The sequence below is a fragment of the Onychostruthus taczanowskii genome, unplaced genomic scaffold, assembly GCF_017590055.1.
Source record: "Onychostruthus taczanowskii isolate IOZ18803 unplaced genomic scaffold, ASM1759005v1 scaffold71, whole genome shotgun sequence".
Lineage (NCBI taxonomy): Eukaryota > Metazoa > Chordata > Aves > Passeriformes > Passeridae > Onychostruthus > Onychostruthus taczanowskii.
This window is the reverse complement of record NW_024504898.1, coordinates 2533419-2549275: the sequence shown is the minus strand read 5'-3', so window position 1 is coordinate 2549275 and position 15857 is coordinate 2533419.

Here is a 15857-nt window from a genome sequence, read left to right as displayed (position 1 = left end):
TGAAATTGCAGGAATAACAGAACTCTTTTTCCTCTGGTTGAGAGCAATTTCTTCCAGAGGAAGGTACTGAAGAGCAGTTCCCAGCACTGCCTACTGGGTCCCCTGTACTCTCCCAGCCTCACACAGTTCCTCTAGCAATATCAAAATTATTCTTCAGAGGAATTGGTTAAAAGATCCAATTTTTAAAATAAATGGTTTGTAGTTCCCAGGAACTGTGCTAATATGAATACTCCATTAATTCTTTAACAAAGGCCAAATAATCATAGTTTGGGAAAGCTGGTTTATGTAAACAATAACATAGTTAAACTCCAGAGACTGGCTACAGGTTGGAGTGGGATACAGCCTGGCCTCCACGTAGGTGTTGACAGTGCATATTTCTGTGTTAGCCCAATGCTCACATGAGTTCATTCACTCAACAGAGTCTAGAACAGACACTTGGGGGACTGACTCGCTTAGAAAGGGAGATGTTATAGGGTACCTGAGACCTCCAAGTGAGTTTTGATGTAAGTCATACAAAGGAACTTCCAGCAGGATATCTGGCACCTTGCAGGATACACCAGAGCATCAGAATGGCAGCTGTTTTGCCACAGGCCTCTCCAGTGACTAGATTGACACCTCGATCTTTTGTAGTCATCCACGATGTTAACCACTAAGTTCAGGCATCTGAATCTTCATCAAAATCTCCACTCCAGAGTCACTGTGCCGTGTCTAACTCCTGGAATTTGATCATGTTGGCTATGACATATGATATAGGATTGGTCAATGACATTCAGTGGTATTCCTTCTGATTTTGTAAATGATGTTTGTCAAAGGTATAGAAACTTTAACAAACAGTGCAAAAGGCTTATCTTGTGAATATGGATTATAATTTGTTATTTGGATGTTTATATTAGTCAGTGTTTTTGAAAAAAAACTTAAAAAAACTCTTACTTAAAGTACGAATATTGGCATTCAATGCATTAAAGTGGTTCCAAATATAATGAAAATATAATTCCAACTGTTACTTGAATCTGTATTCAGGGACCTGTTTTTTTATTATACAGCATGCCTCTCTTCACAATTGCTGTAGTGATTCTTACTTGTTGCTTGGAGCTAAAACACACCTTTTCCACACTCTCAATTTTGCTTAAGATAAACTTGAGAAAAAAACTGTTATTTCAAACCTTTCAACTCCAAAATACTTCACACACATTTAAAATTAATGACAACCATATCCTTCAGTAGGAAATATAATACATATTAAAGGTGGGGAAACTGAGACAGAGACAAAATAGCATCCTGAGAGAGCACATGAAATGCTCAATCTGCTTCAGGCCACCAAGCATGCTCCCAGGCAATATGGAAATGTATAAGAGCTATAAGGCAATTGCTAGGGTTATCAAAATTTTTGTTTGCCAGAGATAACACAGTATGCCCACCGTGGGAATGGTTGGTGACACAGCTACAGACACCTACTGTGTCGCAGAGGTGGATGGCTGGGATGGTAGGACACTGACAAAACATTGGCTGATCAGCATAGTCTTCACATCAGCCTCCTCTGAGGGAAAGCATATGCCTGAAAGTCATAAACAAACCATTGATTTTTGTAAAGAAAGCCTCAAGGTCAAGAGATCAACATATATGTGGCTGAAATATGATTTGATTCCTGGAAATGACATAAATGACAGATACAAGCCTTAAATATTTTGTAGTTAGTAGATGTAACCTCTGATGGGGAAAAGCCCACCTCCTCAAGCTGATGAGGCTAGTAATGAAGTGTCTGTCATACTCCTGATGAACATAACAAAATATTTGCTGTAGAAAGCTAGCTGTTCTGTTACAAAAAAAAAAAAAAAAAAGAAAAATTCATTTGCAGGAATTCATATAATAAAAAAATTGAAGCACAATTTTGAATCTCTAAAGCAACAGGAACCTGAACTGAGAAATCCAGCAGGCTGAGGAAACACCTAAAACTGAATAAAGCACAAAATTCTGGAACCTTTCCTTAAATTTTATGCAGTACAGCTGAGTGCATCTGTAACGGGCACTCTAGAAATCACTTTTTATTAAATTATACTTTTCCTGCCTTTAGTTTTTTCCATATGTCCTAAACCAATATTGCTTTACTCCACTGGTCAGATGAGCCAAGTAGCTTCTCCTAGTGGCAGAGGAGACCACAGGCTGCATCCTGTCTCCTTCCATAATGGGATCCACTCTATAGGAGCACCGGAATTGTCACTGCTTGTAATATTGGCTTTAGTACACAAGGGTCCTGGGCTGATGCTTCCCAGAATGTTGGGCTGGCTAAGACTCTGCTAAACTCATGTATGACTCAGGGAATACCTTACATGCTTCAGAGGTGTCCAGGAAAGTAGGTGAGTAAGGGCAGACTGTCATGATTAAAAAAAAAGCCTATTGCTTTTAACTATCTTGTTGTCTGGAGACCATTCTCTGTTCGCTTATAAAGGATTAGGTGAGCAAACTGTATGAATTGTCTAGCAAGACTGTTGAGCTAGATATACTTCTAATAAACCAAGGCTCAGCTGGAAATTTCTGAAGCACTTATGGATCGAAGGAGAGTTTTGGACTATTTTGACTGCAGTCTTCTTTTCCAGGTCAGATTGCCAGCTGCCGACCGTCCACATATTTATTAACAAAACCCATTGCCTTGCAACCTGCCTTAGGGCTGGATTTTAGCTATTTACTAACTGGAGTAGGAATATGACATGACTTAAGAAGAGACAGTTTAGTCAATAGAAGCAAAACTCCACCTGTTTTCCTCAGGTTTGCCATACCATTCTTTCTCTCTGGCATGCATCGCATGGACCATGGCCCCAGCCTCATTAGAACTAACTTTACTTCCCTTCCTGGAGCTACCACTTATGATCATGATGTTCAGAAAAATTACCTTAAGGGTAGAACAGAGATATGAGTAATTTTTCAGGCATAGTTTCAGTACTGGAAGACCATTTAATTTCCCTTATTATGTAATGTATTTTGTATTTTAACATATGATTATCTGAGAACAAGAGAGACAGTTCTTCCCTCCTGGTAGAAATTCTGCTTTTCAAACCTCAAATATAATAAAACTTGCAATGCTGATGTCCATTAATCTTATTTGCCAGCATTAGAAAGTGTAATTCTATTTATTCTTTTAGATCTCTTTTCAGCAAGCTCTTTTCCCATCACTTCTTATTTTTCTCTGTCTCTTGGGGCTCAGCCTTGTCAATGTTCTAGTTCATTCACATTTCACATTGCTGGTCAAGAAAATGTGCTTAAGGTTATGAAATGTTGATGGATGGCCAAATGAAGCTTCAATGTCATAGACCTCTAAATCTATTGTATTTAATTAGAAATTTCTTTGTAACTCTTAATCCTTTAAATCCTTTAATGAGTAAAACATTTAGGGAGACATGGTATTTTTTTTTCTGTAAGAAACCCAGCAAGAGTGGAGAAAAAGTTTGGTTTTGATCAAAACCAGCCCCATGAATCCAGGTTCATCTCAGAGGGGATTGCTGAATGAGCCAAGGCCTATGCTGAACAGGCAGTTCTCTCTGTATATGAGGTTGGTCACAGGGCTTTTAGCTTTTAGCTTTTTTTATATGAATTTTGGGAAGATTGGACCCCAAAACTCTCTTGTTAAGGATATTGCATTACGGAGAAGAAAGGATCAGATCATACAGTATTTTGGGGTTTTTTTTGTTACTTCCTGAAGCATTATTCTCTTCTGAAGTGAGGAGTTAGATGGTAATAGTAGGGTTGGTAGGACTGAGCTTCCCTTTCCCCTCTAGAGTATATACAGGGATTTCCATACTGTGTAATACAATGTCTACTTTTTAAAAACTTCTAAAGCCAAACTCTGAGAAATATTTCACAGTGAAAGCAATGGACAAAGCTTTAAGCTTCCTTTTAGGTGTCTCTAACCTTTAGCTGAAGAATATTCAGAAGTTTTTTTTTTATATAATTAAGAAGGTATACAAATTATCCTGGTATTTAAACTGTTTATAGTAGATGAGAAAGTCTGTAGTAATCCTGTTTTCACTCAGTCTCTAAAATGGTCCATTGGCAGTAAAAATGATCACATGGCATCTCAGTTTAATGACAAATATGTTTTGGAACTAAGACTGACATTTGAGAGATTAATTTAGTCATTTTGCAATTGTGCACGTGTGACCAGCCAGTAAACTTTTCAAGTTAAGTAAAAAAAAAAAAAAAAAAAAAAAAAAATTGTGAGCAAGTTTTAATGGCTTGAAATGGTACTAAATATATGGCTACATCTTCAGCCAGCATAACCACAGTGTACCTTGAATGATGTCAGTAAAAACACTCTCTTTTGTTAGGACACAATAGTGTATGCAGTTCCAACCTGAAATAATCAGCTTTCTCACTCACTCAGGAGAACACTGCCAAATTCAAAACTTTAATACTTTTAAGCTGTGAGGGTTTAAAGTGATGGATTTGCTCAGGGTTGGGAGGAAAAATTTAATCTGACTTCTTGTTTTGGATTAAGAAAAGTGCTTCCAGAGTCCTGAATCTGAGTGAAGGATGGCCTCACATTGGTCCATAATAGCAGCATTTGTCTTGGAATCTGTAGCTCTGCAGGGATTATGAGAACATGGAATTTGGAGAAAGAAAATTTGGCTAAGTCTGATAGTTTATTTCCCTGAAAGATGTGAATATTCCATAAACAGATGAGAGATTAGCCCTTATGTGTAAATCCTACTGAATTTACAGTGGGGAGAACAAAGCTGTAGTAGCAGCTACTAATAAAGCATTTGATTTGTGAATGCATGAGATGAAAATTTTTGTATAAATTTCTCCACTGTCCTGGCATATGTTTCTGATTGATTGTAAAGATTTTAGTCATAATCAGGTGTCATGAGAACTTGAAGAAAGTGATTATGAAGGTATGAATTCACTGTGTCTTTTCGTAGAGATGTTATTGTTGGCTAACTTCAGATTTGGTTGTTAAGCCTTAACAAAATCTCTGTACAACCCTCCTCTTGGCAGGAGCTTATGGGCTGAAGATGCATCTTCCCCAATAATTATGTAGAAACAGCTTTGTTTATGTGATTGGGAGACAAAAAGACAAAAATTTGCAGGGCTACTCACTGTGCCAGCTCTTGAAGCAGCCTCAGACCTTTTATAAATTTGCAGATAAGCCTATGTAGGATGTTCATATGGATCTTTCATTTTTACTTGCATATCACTGAGGTGTACAACACATTCAAAATCTTTCAGAAATAAAAACCAAGATAAGTGGTAACTTAAATAATTTTCCTTTTTATTTTTGACTTTCTCCTGGCTCTGCTTAAACTACATTGTGTCAAGTTTTCCAGATGATGCCCTTCTGTCTTTTGGCAATTCTAACCACATGGAATTTGAAGACTGCTTTTATATAGAATGGATTTGCAGATGTTTGACAGCCTGCTTGGACCTAGCTGCAGTTTCAGCCTTGCTCACCATGTTCAGAGATCCGTCATCCTGAACAAAGGTGAGATAGAAGCAGAAAGCCTGGGATTTCCATGGAGTGTATGATAAAGATGTAGTCAAAGACAAGCAGAGGGAAGTGATATTTTCCCACTTTGAGGTATCTATTTTGGTGTTTGCCTGCTTCTCTTTTATACCAAAGGTGTGAGTTTATTTGTCTTCCTTATTTATTACTGCACCACTGATCTAGGACCAGATGTTCTAAGTCCTGTGCGTGTTGAGCGCTGGAGGTTTACTGGATGTGGGCAGACCCCAAGCACATGTAACAGATCCACTCCTTCCAAGAACCGTTAGGTTTACGAAACTTGTGCAATGTGGCTTGCACACCTAGGAAATGACGGGAAGAATTGCCTAGAGAGAGTTCTTCTGAGGGTTTAGAAAGAGGAAGAGAAATGTCTTTCACTGTAGGAAAACTGACCTTTGAGAAGGAGGAATATTTCCCCATTTGGGAAATGTATTCTGTGAGGTTTGGGCAGAAGACAAATCCAGCAGCTGTGAGAAACCTTAGTATCTGAGGGGGAAATCTGTTCAACAGTTAATATGGCTTCAGGCGCTATAATCCCCTGAGGCAGGAAAGCAACCTCTGTGCCTTAGAAACTCCTTCAAGGTGTCAGCCTTGTCAGTGTGGCTCTTGTGAACCACTGCACTGGAAAGCCACAGGGCGTGTAAAGGCTTCGGGTCCCAGATGATCAATCTGGTAGAGAGCCCTGGAAGTGATGCAGCTGTCAACAGCAATGGGAAGCGGGCAAGATACCAGGTCAGTTTCTTGTACACAAATTAATCACCAGGACGTAACTGATGATGCTGAAAATAAAAACGAAGGAAGAAAGCATCTCAAGTGGAATAATGAAGCAATGAAGAATTTCACAGCAGACAAAACTTTGGATGAGTGGGGGATAGCAGAAGATGTGAATGACCCCATACTCTTTATCTGCTTACAAAAGGGAAGGCAGTTAAAGGATAATAGCTGTCATACAATAGGTTGCACTGAAGTCCTGAGAGGTTCCTTTGGTTTCCAGTTACTTAGGCAGTCAGAATTAACTGTGAAAATGTTCAGCCTATTTTACTCTGAAATAATTTTTTTTTTTTTTTAAAGAAGGCTGTATTAAAAAAGAAGGTGAAATTGATAACAGTGAAAGTCTGTACCTGAAGAGAAAACTTCACAATTTAATGAAGCAAGAGTCTGATTACAAAGGGGATTGTAACTGGATCTGGAACAAATCATCAGAACATCATGGAATAACTCTTGACAAAATACTTAGAGTTTGTCAAACTAACCAGGTGCCCAGTTCAGAATAAAGGAGAGGACATAATTGAGAATCCAAAACAGAGCAAAGAAAGATGCTTGATGAAGCTATAATTGGAGTCCTACAAGAGCAGCATCTGGGGCTGCAGATTGTGTGGAAAAGAGCACAAGCCATAAACTGGAAGAAGGTATGCACTAGATTACATCACTGTGAAATAGTGTGTAAGAGGCAGCATACAGCAGATCAATGACAGCACCATTTGCTCTGGGGGATTCTTCATAAGAGCAATTCATCAGAAGATGAATGGACTATCACCCTGAAAGCAAGTAAGACATTTATTCATTTTAAATTGGATACTGGTGCGCATGATGGTGTGTTGATTGAAATAATGTTATCCTCCTGACAAGAAGCAGATAATGGAGAGTCAGGGGAGGTTTACAGGGGTAAGATAATAGCAACTAAAGTTAACATGAGGGTAAATAAAGTGGACAGATACAGTCTACATTAACTTTATGGAGAAGAGCATTAATTATAGAAAAAATAATGTGTCGAATATTTGTTCTCATCAGGACAATGTGCTCATGAGAGAGGACAGGAGGACAGTGTACCTGAGGAATCATCAGAGGACACTGACTAGGGAACAAGCTGTCTTTGAGCAGAACACTCATCAGAGGAGAGAGTCAGCTTTCCTCCAGTCCCTCTTCCTATTCATATTCCATTCCTCTGAAGGAAGAGGCCAAAAAAAAAAAAAAAAAAAGGGTGAGTTTATTACCCCAAGAATCATGAAATGCATAGGAGAATGAGCTGTGGGTATGTGGGTACACTCTTTATTCTCTAATAAAGATTTTCTCTAGAGAGAAAAATAGGGACAGAATATTTTCTGTCTGGGTAGACAAGTGGAATTAAATAAATACGAATAAAGGAAAAAAAAGTCACAGTAGTTGTTAGGGGATAATTTTCTGCTTGTCTAATACTAGATTTTTTTATATGCAGGATGTATCAGCAGGATTCCAGGGAAAGTCTTTGGAAAAACAGAGCACATGTTTTATGAGTTTTCCATGTCTTGTTGAGAAAACTCTTTTTCTTCAGACTTCCATTTACGTTGTGCTCAGCATTCCATTTGTATAACAAAAATAAAAAGTTTTGATAGCACAGAAGAAATTGGGGCACCATAGAAGATATTTTAATATGAGAAAAACATTAAAAGAAACTGAAATGTTGGAAGAGAATAACTGGAAGCTCTGGGCATCTTGGAACAGAACCAAAGCTGTTGGGTTAGTGTGATGCCAGCAAAATGTAAATTTTCTGTAACATAAATAACACACCTGAGAAAGAAGGTTATTTGGCAAGACATATAGGTAACAGTGAAACCACTGCAGTTGACAAAGAAATAGTAGATTTCTGGGAATGATGGATTACATTAGGACAATTGTGCCTTATACTGCTGCCTGAATAAATAAATAGAGAAGGTTCCTACACAATGACATTGCCTGACCTTAATAAAAAGTCTAAGAAGTAAAAGGAATTAATCTGGGAGGATGGTATGCCCAAAACTATATTGTCCACAGGTGTTTCAAAGAAGTATTTTGGGATTTCAGTGCAATCTTCTTGCAGGAGAGTGGTCACAGCTAGAGACCAGTGGTTTATGAATAGTAGATGCTAAGAGGAAATGAGAGTTAATAAGCTCAGATAGAAAAGGAGGCTTTGGCATGGTTGTAAAAGACTTCATGTCTTAGTTGTGGGAGGCCTTAGCTATTACTATTTTATTAGCTGAAATCGACTGCAAACCACTTATTGCTGTTACTGAAAATGACCTTGTGAGCACTCCAGAGAATTCACAGCTTACTTTTATTTTTTTCAACTACAAATGGATGATTTGTAAATTGAACCTTAACCTGGAAGAGATTTGGAGATGCAGACTCGCTTTTCCAATTATTTGAAGTTCAACATTAGTATATTTTGCAAATAAAAATAAAATCTGTGTTCTGAGATGAGCTAAGGACCTTGAGTTTCAGACTGAATACTTAGGATGAGATTCCACACAAAGTAATAAAGATTAAAGTAATAAAGATTATAGTAGCAAACCCAGCTCTTCCCTCTTACCAGTGCAAGGGGAGCTACTACCCCTGCATGAAATCCTGCTTCATGAACTATACTACTAAGTTATTAAAAAGCATGTGAAAAGTAGTCACAGATGTTGATAGAAGTTCTTTGAGGAAAAAAAAATGTAACAGAAAGAGGAGAGTTAATTTGCAGTTAAATGAAGATGCTCTTAAGTTGTGCTGCATATGCCAGAACTAAAGGTGCAGGAAAGTGTTGTGCTGATGGCACAGAGAAAAAACTGGCTGGAGTAAAGCAGACATAGATTATTTACAGAGATTGGGGGGGAAAGTCCAAGCCAGAACACTACGAACTATGTACTTACAATTATTCTGACTCCTGTGAGATGATTTTGTTGGGTGATACAGATAAGGAATTGATGGACAGCAAAGACGTTTTCTTTCCTGATACACCATATTTGACAGCAACAGGCCAGAATTAGTTATACATGAATGTGAGCAGTGCAATATTGACTTAATTGTCTGCATTTGGTTTGTGTGGCAAGGTGCTGGTAGCAGGAGTACTACAGGGGTGGCTTCTGTAAGAAACTAGAAGAAGCTTCTCCCATGTCCAGTGGAGCCAATGCCAGCTGGCTCCACTGAACCTGCCAGTGGCCAAGGCCAACCCCATCAGTGATGGTGGTGGCACTTCTGGGAAAACAGATTTAACAAGGCGGGAAAACTGTACAGGGGCAACTCCTCAGGAGAGAGGAGTGAAATGATGTGAAAGAGACAGCTCTGCAGACACCAGGGGCAGTGATGCAGGAGGGGAAAGGAGTGCTGCGGGCAGCAGGGATTCCCCCACAGCCTGTGGTGAAGACCACAGCGAGGCAGCTGTGCCCCTGCAACATGGAGGGTCCCACTGTGGAGGGTGTCTGAAGGAGGCTGTGACCCCATGGAAAGCCCATGATGGAACAGGGTCCTGGCAGCACCACTGGACCCAAGAAGAGAGGAGCCTGCAGTGGAGCAGGTTTGCTGTTGTGATGCTGTGTGGGGATACATGGTGGGGCAGGCTGTTCCTGAAGGACTGCACCCTGTGGGAGGAATCCATGCTGGAGGAGTTCATGAAGAACTGTAGTTCATGGGAAAGAGAAAAGCCTATGGAGGACTCTCTTCTGTGGGAGGAACACCATGCTAAAGCAGGTCAAGAGGGTGGTGAGTCCTCTCCTTGAGGAGGAAGGAGAAAATTGCAAGTGAAGTTGAGCCTAGGAAGAAAGGAGGGTTATGGGGGAGGTGTTTTAAGATTTAGTTTTTATTTTCTCTTTATCCTATTCTGATTTGATTAATAATACAGGGAAAAAATGTCCTCAAGTCAAGCCTGTATCACCCATGATGGTACCTGGTCAGTGATCTCTCCCTGTTTTTACCTGTATCCACAAGTTTTTTCTTATATTTTCCCTCCTATGTGCATCCATGGAAGGCATGGAATGGCTTTGGTGAGCACCTGGTGTCCAGCCAGAGTAAAGTAACTGCACCAGCGATCTGCTAGTCCCGGTGAACTTCTGCCTAGATGGATGAAGAGTGGTGTGTAAGACAGGAAACAAATGCAGTGTGTTTAGACAATAGATCCCCAGGTTATGAACTAGCTGGGTGAAGCAGATGTCCTCTCTTGTGACTGGAACAGGTCTGATCTTCCAGAGGAAGTGAGGCACCACCTCGGACACTGTTGGACAGTTTAGTTATTATTATGACTTCATGTGTTTGTGTTAATAACGGTTTTAATTATAGCTGTCGTTACATTCTGCCTTGGAATGGAACGTGTGGTATTTGGGGCTGTGCCTTCAAAGGCTCAGCAGCTTGGCAGGGCACTGTGAGGCTCTTGTTGCAGCACACAGACAGCTGGATGCAGACAGAGGATTATTCCCAGCACCTCCGGTGCTGCGTAGCACTGAAGACCACAGAGAGAAGAGCTACTGAGGGCCAGAAGACAGCCTAGAGGCAACTTGCCTTCCACCTATGATTGATCAGCTAAGACCCTTTGGGAGATAGGCCATTTGCTCTTGCTGGCAGAGGAGATGCCAACCCACCCAGAGAGAGGGATTCTGAGAAGTATCTGAAAGCGGAACCTCAAGGAATGTCCCTCCTCCCACTGGCAGTCATTCCTGCGGGAAACACTGCCTGCCTCGTAAGGAGGTGGTGAGTCCCAGTGACTGTGGTACCTCAGTCCTTCTGCTCAGATCCTCCCACCCATTTTCAGGGCTGCAAAAGGCCTTTAGGATTTGGTATATGGACAGTAGAAATCGTAAGACTTGAGTTAATATGAATAGACTGACAGGTATTGCAGGTGAGACATTTTTCTGCTATGTACAACTTAACTCTGGCAGGTTGAGATGGTGTGACTTGCTTCCAAGCCTAATAAACCAATAGAACGTGTGTTTACTATGAATGGGCTCATTCATTCCAATGTCAGTGTGTGTACACACGTGTTTGTGTGTGTGTGTGTGCATGCAGAGAGAAGAGAATCCCTCTTCTCCCTTCTCCTCATGGCTTCTATCACACAGCATGCCGACATATCCTGACTAACAAGCCCTTCCTGAGGAATCTGAAATACAGAGTCCAAGGGAAACTTAACAACTTCATGGTGTGCAATTCTCTTTTGGCCACATTTTGTTTGTCGGGGGAGCACAAGAATGAGGCCACACATAATTTAACACCTTTTCCTATTTACAGCTTGTTAGTTTAACTTTCTCTGAGATTGTTTTTTTAAAAAATGTTTGTCTGAATTTAGTGGTTGTGAAGGAAAAGGACAGCCCTAAAGACCATAGTTTTCCTTGCAGAATGGGCACGGGAGGAGCTCCAGCAGAGTGCATTTCCTCATATTACCACCCTGATTTGACCTTGAATGACCTGTTGCAGGGCCTAGAAGAATTGGTTTTCGTATCTTACCAGTCCCTGGCCTTTTTGGGAAGACTGACAGCTGGGCTGTGTCAAATATGGCAGAGCTTCTGGGAGGCTGATCTGTGTCCAGATCAGAGCTGACTTCTTTCACATAGGCACAGTGTTACAGTAACCTCTCAAATACCAGGGAGGCTGGTGAGCAGAGGTAATGAGACAGATCTCAGGGTGAGTATTTCAACAGCAGCAGCCATGGAGCTACCACCTTTCCTTAAAGTTCTATTATTACAGCCGCACTTAGGTTTTAATACTTGCTCGGCCTTGTACAAACTGAGAGCAAGGCACAACAAAATGTGGGAGAAGAAATGTTTAAAGCTACAACTCCTTCCACCAGATTTCTTTAATGAAGGAGCAGAGCCATGGGGACATAAAATGGCTTTCCCTACCACGGTTAAATATATGAACGGACTTGGCTGTTACAGTGTCCTGGCTGGCACAGCACATTGATCCTGTGGTATTTTGAAAGTGAATGATGAGAATCTGAACTTGTGTCCAGCAAGTAGGCAATGACTCAGGAAGCAAATTTATATGTCTCTGCTCCCTCACATTTAAATATATTTTGAGGGGTTTTGAAAACAAGATCCAACTCCTGAATTTACTTTAGCAAAGATTTATTAAAGACCACCCAATCACTTTTCTCAGCAGGGGCTCTTCAGACTAGGCACAGTGTTCTCAATCCTTGTGCTGACATCACCACTGGAAATGGTGTGGTGGCACTACCAAGACTTTTGTGTTCACAGCACCTGCACCTCAAGGTGAATATGCTGTAATCCAGAAGCCAGGTGATATCCTCCAGCTTATACAAGAAGCCCTGCTAAATTGCATAGTGCCACTGCAAAAAAGCTGCTAGAACCCCACCTGGAGTCAACTCATGGTGCATCAGTGTTCTTGAAATGTCATGTGCTATTTTATTCCTGTGTAGGGAAGGAAGTGTGGAGCTGAACAGAATGATGAGACAGGTCATGGGATGGTCCACAGTAGGCTCTTCATTCCAATTGCATTGGAACAGAATCCTGCAGGAAAGCATGGCCTCTATTCCTGCATATCTCTGAATTATGAGTACTAGGATTTAGTGGAACCCTTAGTTTAATGCAACATTCAGTTCTTCCCAATAATGTGTGATGAAAATCTGAGTCCATACTTACGTACATACATAATCCATATCTTGACTTAATTGCCTGGAAACATGGTTCTCAGCATTTTTTGTTCTGGGTATCTGGTAATTAAGAGACATTTAGCATCTCTTTTACAACACCTTGCCAAATTGGGGCTTTTTAAGATCCAGAACATGTTTTGGGTCCATATTTTTAGAAAACCACTCTCTTGTATATAGTCTATATAGTCTTTTTCACATAATATCAGTGTTAGCAAAGGCTGGTGAAGAAACCACTATTATTATTCATTAACTCTGGTCTCTCAGTGGAACCATATGTGCAGAGTAGAGGGAAAAGAGTACTGTTGTTTTTTAATACTGAGTCACTGCTACTGATTAAGTGTTTCTTTTTTTTTTTTTCTTTTTTTTTTCTTAAAAAAAAAAGAAATGGAAAAAAGGTGTTTTTCTGAAGCCTAAATGTCAGGAGATTTGATTTTCTCTAGGTGCCACAATGTCTTCAGAAAGTTTTAGTCCAGTGGGCCACAGTGATATCAGCCAACACTTGTTTTAAAGGATATCTGTAAAAAATTCATGGTTAGATTCTTGCATCTCAGGTCACAGGAGAGTGTGACTATTAACAAGTTCCAGCTGCTTGATGGAGTTTCACCAGCCATTTGTGGATCTTTAATTTTTTTTTAGGAAATCTTTAACTGCCTTTTTTTTTTTTCCTGAAGGTATATTGAACCTTTAAATCTCTCTTTTTTTTTCCTTTTTTTAAAAGTTCACATTAAATACTCCCTTTGTGTCCATGCTGAGGAAGTCTTTAATTATATTAGTAAAAAAAAAAAAAAAAAAAAAAAAAAAAAAAGGATAGTTCTGATTTTGGTCTCAGTTCTCTATAACTGTGCCATCTCCACTAGTCATGTTTTTTGTATTTATTTTCTCAGCAAGGGGCCTGTTTTAATACTGCAGCTGATGATCTAAAAATGTGTGAGCTATGTTTTATTATGCACAAGCCACATAACATGGATGAACAGCTCTCCTGGGCCGGCTGGGCTGCGCAGAGCAGCTCCAGTCAAGCCTCTCGCTCTTTCCCTTCCAGGTCCCTGCTGGAGCCTCGGCAGCCTCAGTGACTGTGGTGGCAAGGCAGCTCTGTTCAGGCAGTACCTGAGTTCCAGGAGGTCCAGCTGTGGCTCCTTGCAGTCTCATCCTGCTCCTCTGGCTGGAGCCAGTCCCGGCAGTTTGATGGCACCTAGGAATGGCCGTACGCCCTCCTCTGAGCCTCCCTGCTCCGTGTCGTGCGGCTGCCAGAGCTGGGCATCAGAACCGGCCCCTCTGCTCTGCCTCCATCTCTGCTGTTTCAGAACAGGGAAATGCTGGATGAGAAAAGCAAATAATAATGGTGCTGCTTTCCTCTCTAAATTTAGGGGTCTAAAATTTTGGCTTGAAAATCTTTGTTTGGAAATTTGGGCCCAGATCATGAATTGAGCAAACACAGTGACTTACTGTAATAGTGTGTTTGAATTTAAATGAGGGTAGGCAAAGGGATTTCTTCATTTAAAGTTGCAGTATTCAGAAAATCAGAGTCCCCTCAAAGATGCATACCACGAAGAAACTGCAAAAACAACTTTTTGCCAAATGATCATTAGCAGCAACACAAATACGTAAATTCTTTCCTGTAGATCTGGTGTTTGCCATACTTTTGCTTATCCTACTGCACACAAAACCTGAATACTCTGAATATATAGATATATGTATATGTATATGTATATGTATATGTATATGTATATCTATATCTATATCTAATCTATCTATATATATAAACATAGCTACATCAAATTCATGCAGATATGTACTTACTATATATATATCTCCATGCACATGCAAACATATTTATATACACACATATACCTATATATTCTGCACAGGATCATGTTCTATGGTTCATCATTCTAGGTAACAGAGGAGAAAATGACATTTTAGTCAGTACCTACTCAGGATTTTGTAGGAAATCTGGGGCATTGCCATGACAATTCCAGAAATGGTTAGTTAATATCTTTTGTATTCTTGTAAACACCTACTCATTTACTGCAGCAGCACTGAAAACTTATTAAGAACACTCATTCAGTCCAAAAATACTTGGAAAATTCAGAACAACCTTCCTTCTTCTGTATAATTTCTGTTTTTCTCAACATAAATGTAAATTGATACAAATAAATAAGTTCTAAATACCATTAAGCTCTGCAGGTCTGCAAAGTTTGGTGTGAAATAGGAAATGCACCTGGAACTTTGTAGCTCTTATGTAAAATTAATAATAAATGGTTTTTTGCCAACATCAATATGTTTATATTATGGTCATGGGACGCTCTCTGATGCCTAAATTATTTAAGACATTAATTTTTCATCTCTGCTCAAGCCTACTGCATAAAGTTGCTGAGTTCTGTATCAAAAGTGGTGGTTCAAATCAAATTGATATTGCATTTTAATTAAAGTACTGTTAGGACACATCTCACAGTCTTTACTCAGGCAGAATGTACTGGAGTAGTGAAAACTTTCTTTTCCTCTGCTTTCTGTGTTTCCAGACACTTTTAGGTCATGCTACTTAAGGCCAAGACACAGGAGAGAAGGTGAGGGCTCACTTTCATTCCCTGCTGTCTCCAGTTATGTGCTCCTTCTTAGTGCTCTTGGGTTAGGTGTATTTCATGTGTGGAAAAAACAAAAAGACAGATGACTGTAAACTACTGATGAGTCTTCTGCTTCTCCTTGTTCTAGAGAACACACAGGCCTTACCTCCTTTTTAGGTGAGAGGATTTGTCAAAAAAATGAAAGTAGGGATTTGTCACTAGCAGAGGAAAAGATTCAAGAACCCAACCTTCCTCATGGAGATACTAGCTAGCATCTGGGAAGTTCCCAACAAGGCAGTTGTTCTGGAAAAAATGAGACCAAGCAACAATTTTCTTTCCCAAGAAAGCCCCCACCATTACAAATAAGTGGCTTGGGAGCTCTAAAAAAAGTGCTCTTGTGATACTTTGAGCCACATTGACTTACGGCACT